This window comes from Pan paniscus, chromosome 3 (genome assembly GCF_029289425.2).
Source record: "Pan paniscus chromosome 3, NHGRI_mPanPan1-v2.0_pri, whole genome shotgun sequence".
Classification (NCBI taxonomy): domain Eukaryota; kingdom Metazoa; phylum Chordata; class Mammalia; order Primates; family Hominidae; genus Pan; species Pan paniscus.
The window spans coordinates 4,405,078-4,410,300 of record NC_073252.2 but is presented as its reverse complement, the minus strand read 5'-3'; positions in this window follow the sequence as shown (position 1 = coordinate 4,410,300).

Below are 5,223 nucleotides of genomic sequence, written 5' to 3'. Positions count from 1 at the left end.
CTCTGTATAACTCCAGGCTGATAAATCCAACTGCCCAGTTGTTATCTCCACTTGGCTGTCTGTCTTGCATTGACCTCATCTTACCTTTCCTCTCCTGATTTCCTCTTCTGCCTGGGCTCACCACGTCAGATTCACACCACCATCCACCCAGCTTCCAAAACACCTGGGCCTCATCCTGCATTCCTCCCTCTTTCTCAGTCAAGTTAGTCTACTGTCTCCTCTCCATCCTCACTGCCACAGCCTTGGTCCAGCCAACCATCCTGTCTCACTTGGTGTATTGCATCCTCCTACCTGGTCTACTCACCTCCCACTCTCCTCCAGCCAGGCTGCTCTTTTTATAGCACAAAGTGGATCATTACTCCCCTGCCTAAAAACATCTACTCTCTCCCTTTGTCTACAGGATAAACACGACAAAGAGCATTTAAGATTTGGTTCCAAGTTACCTCTACATTAGTCACTTTTTACAATTATATGAACATCTCTCAGCTCCTCACCCTCTCATGTCTCAATTTTTGCACATGCTCTTCCCTCTGCTGGGAATGATCTTCCACACCTCTCCTATCGACCTGGCTAATTCCTACCATTTTCTAGTCTTCAACTGAGGAGTGCTGTGATGGAGAAGCATTTCTGACCACCTGATATAGATTGCATGCCCACCCACCTCCTGGCTTTTTTTTTTTTTTGACGGATTTTCGCTCTGACCATGCAGGCTGGAGTGCAGTGGCGCGATCTTGGCTCACTGCAATCTCCGCCTCCTGGGTTCAAGCAATTCTCCCACCTCAGCCTCCTGAGTATCGGGAATTACAGGTGCCCGCCACCACATCTGGCTAATTTTTTGGTATTTTTAGTAAAGACAGGATTTCACCATGTTGGCCAGGCTGTTTTCGAACTCCTGGCCTCAAGTGATCCACCCACCTCGGCCTCCCAAAGTGCTGGGATTACAGGCATGAACAACTGCACCTGGCTGATTGGGTGCCCCTTCTATGTGCTCCCATTGCCCAGGCATACTGTCACCATAACTCTTACCATTTTGAGTTGAAAATGATTTTTTTTTTTTGCTTTTTATTTCTCTCATTAAATGCAAAGCTCATTGAAAAGAGGACAGTGGTTGTTCACTGTTGTACTCCTAACCTTTGACTCAGTGTCCTGAGGTCGGCTCTAGAGCTGTGCACACATGTTCAGACATTGGAGCACATCTTGTCTAGCGCCTCTTTTGAGGTGGCTTAGAGAAAAGTCAGTAGGTACTTCCCCAAGGATGAAACAGAAGCTTCACCTAAACCAGTTCTTCAACTTCAGCCTGCAATAGAATCCTCTGAGAGCTTGTTAAAAATACCGTCTCCTAGAGCCCACTCTTCAAGAGTCAGTGAGTTGCTTCATCATCAAAACATATACAGAATTCAGCCAGTCTTCAGCGCCAGCCTGGTCTGAGCCTCTGTGGACTCCCACCTGCAGAATCTCTCTGCTGGTCTCCTTGCTTCTGCTCTTACCTTCTTATTACCCATTCAAGTAGCCAGGGTGATCCTTTTTAAAAAATTTTAAAAATTTTTTTGCGATGAAGTCTCACTCTGTTGCCCAGGCTGGAGTGCAGTGGTGCCATCTCGGTTCATTGCAGCCTCTACCTCCTGGGCTCTAGCCATCCTCCCACCTCAGCCTCTTGGGTAACTGGGACCACAGACATACACCCCCACACCCGGCTAATTTTTGTATTTTTTATAAAGACACGGTCTTGCTATGTTGCCCAGGCTAGTCTTGAACTTGTGTGTGCGCCCACCTCAGCCTCCTGCATTTTTAGGAGGCCCTCTTGTAGGGATTTTGATGCAGAGGCCTCGGTGCCTCATGTCTCCTCCCATCTCTCTCTGTCTTTCTGTCTGTCTCTCTCTCTGTCTTTCTCTTTGCCTTATAGCTGCCCTGGGGACTAGACTCTGCCTTAGGCATCCCTCTGACTCTTGTTTGCTTTTACACTGAGGCTGCTTTAAGTTACACCTTGATCTGAAGCCTTGGGCTTCTGCTCCTATTCCTTGCTTTTGTTGGAAGGGCCGTGCAGCTTCTTGACAAATTGCAAAGGTGCCCACGAGTTTCCAAGTCCCCAAGAACAAAACCAGATGACAAACAAGGATGCAGCCCACAGCTGGGGAGACAGATTTCATGTCCACAAAGAGACTCCAAGATGCTGAACTGAAATCCACCCCGAAACCTGTTTTCTCTCTCATTTAAGTTCAATGTCACCTGGGGGCTTGCAGGGCAGGGCTGGTGACCATTCACAGGGCAAAGATGCTTTGAAATGGCAACTGAGAATGGTGCGGTGGTTGACAGGTGGCACGTCAGAGCATAGATTAACATGGAAAGAGAAACTCATCCCTTGGGGGGAGAGTGTGAGGCTGGCAGCCACACAGAGGGCTTTTCCTGCGAGCTCTCGCATAGATGCAAACAGCCAGGAGGTTTTGCTTTCTGAGCCTGAGTGGAAGCATGTCCCTCCCTGCACATTGCCGCTCTGCAGCAAATGTTTATTCCTGTTGCATTGATTAAAAGTGCTTACCAGGCTGGGCGCGGTGGCTCACACCTGTAATCCCAGCACTTTGGGAGGCCAAGGCAGGCAGATTACAAGGTCAGGAGATTGAGACCATCCTGGCTAACACGGTGAAACCCCGTCTCTACTAAAAATACAAAAAATTAGCCGGGCATGGTAGCGGGCGCCTGTAGTCCCAGCTACTTAGGAGGCTGAGGCAGGAGAATGGCATGAACCCAGGAGGCGGGGGTTGCAGTGAGCCGAGATTGTGCCACTGCACTCCAGCCTGGATGACAGAGCAAGACTCCGTCTCAAAAAAACAAAGTGCTTACCGAAGGAGTTTGAGGGCAGTGGTGACAGTGTGAGTTATGGCTCTACCGGCTGCCAGTGGAGCCAGCCGCTCTACACAGCCGTGCAAGGGTGTTTTGAAAAGTGGCTCAGCCGGCCAGGAGTGACTGGCTGTAAATGTTGCCGCCACAGCATCTTGTAGCCTGATTGGGGCCGTGTTTGCAGAACCCCTAAACCACTACACTTGTTCAGGCTTAAAAAACGCTTACTTTTTTTTTGTTTGTTTGTTTTGTTTTATGAGACTATGAGACGGAGTCTTGTTCTGTCGCAGGGTTGGAATGCAGTGGCATCATCTCGGCCCACTGCAACCTCTGCCTCCTGTGTTCAAGTGATTCTCCTGCCTCAGGCTCCCGAGTAGCTGGAACTGCAGGCGTGTGCCATCATGGCCAGCTAATTTTTGAATTTTTAGTACAGATGGGGCTTCACCATGTTGGCCAGGATGGTGCGATCTCTTGCCCTCGTGATCTGCCCGCCTTGGCCTCCCAAAGTGCTAGGATTACAGGCGTGAGCCACCGTGCCTGGTCAAACATAAACTTACTTTCTTACCTCTTCTGCTGAACTCTATTTGCTTCTTTTCTCAACTTCTGCTGAACTCTATTTTGCTTCTTTTTCCTCGATAAAGCTCTTCTTTATCCAGAAGAGCTTTTAGCAACAAAGTTACCCAATGCCCTTCCCTAGTCTTTCCTTGCAACTGGCTCTCAGCGGTGGGGGGGGTGGTTAGGAGGAAATCCTTGACAGAACCAATTTACATGACTGTTTGGAGGACTCTCGCTAGCCCCAGGAGGTGTTTGCATTTTTAAATTGGTTATTAGTGTCAGAATGTTCATGAGTAAGAGCACAGCCTCTAAGTTGGATGCCCTGAATTTGAATCTCAGCATGGCCACTCTGTATATAACCAGAGGATGGATTTGGGGACCCATTGGATCTACCATGACATGAACTTGCACCAACATTCACCTGACCTCCAAAATGCCTATTCTGACCGGTAGTCCCTAGTCTCATCCTAGTGCCAGTTCAGATCCTGGGTCCAGTGATCCTGCACAGGTCCCATTAGTTCCTTTTCTCCTATTCAGTCATCCTGGTAAAAGGCTGTGTATTCCTTTGGGGGCAGGCTGGGAGAAAGATAGACAGTATAAATTTTTGGCAGTGGAGCAGAGTCCTTTCTGGAGGGGACCTGGCTTCCCATTCAGACAAGGGCCTCCGGGTCTGTGAACTGGCTTATGTCTGGGAATTGACTGGGGACTGTGACTCTGTTTTTATGATTCAGATTAGACTTCTGCTCACCTGACCTAGAACTCTTCTGCAAACACAGATCCAGTAAAAATGTGGCAGGCTTCTTACCTATTTCAATTCTAGGAATGCCATGATCAGCCGGCACCATAAGTCTCTGCGAGTCAGGCTATTCTGGTTGCAGCTTTGACTCTGCTGTCTTTTATGGTAACTGCATCCACCTTGCCTTTGGGGATTGAGTGCTGCAATCACTTGGCCCCAGCCCCTGTGTTGTGCCTATGTCACTTACCCTCTTTATACCTCAGTCTCCTCCTCTATAAAATGGGCATCCTCATAGCACCCACCCCCAGGGCTGCTGTGAAGTATAGATGGATTAGCATATGGAAAGCAATAGAAGAGATTCTCAAAGCCCATGTGTCGTTATCAGAATTATTTCATGACAGGGGAGAGCTGGAGGAGAGAGGAAGGTGCTGAGCAGACCCATGTGCTCTCCCACCTGTGTTTCCTGAGCACCTACTATCTGCTGCCCACTGTGAGAGCTGTTAGGGTTGAAATAGGGAGCACAGCAGGGTAGAGGCCACCATCAGGAGCTTAGTGGGGAGACCATTGTGCAATATGGTTCCAGCGCTTGGGGTGGGGAAGCTCAGGGAGTAGAGGGGCCTAGGATACTGGGCAGAATCATGGAAAGGACACAGCCTCCCCAGCCTCTCCTGCCTCCACTGCCTCCCTGGCCTCCTCTGCTTCCCTGGCCTCTCCTGCCTTCCTGGCTTCCCCTTCCTCCCTGGCCTCCCCAGTCTCCGCTGTCTCTCCTGTTTTTGAGGTGGGCCAGGAGGTGCTGGTGCTCACTTAGCCTGTCCTGGACTCTGGGTGTAGCACTTCAATGTCCAGAAAATACCCCTGGGTTCAGCTCATCACACAGCCAAGGAAGGAGCTCCACACTGACACTAAGGGTGCATCCTGGGCTCATTCATTAGGGCATGCCTCCAAAATATTTCTCCACGTCTCCTCCCTTTGCCCAACTGCATTGTCTCTGTGCCTGAGCCCCGGCTGGGGGTCTGCAAGGATCCCCTATCTCCTCTGTCCCTGCATGGCTGGGTCCCAGGCAATCTGCCCGCCCACCACGCCTCTCGCCCCTTGCC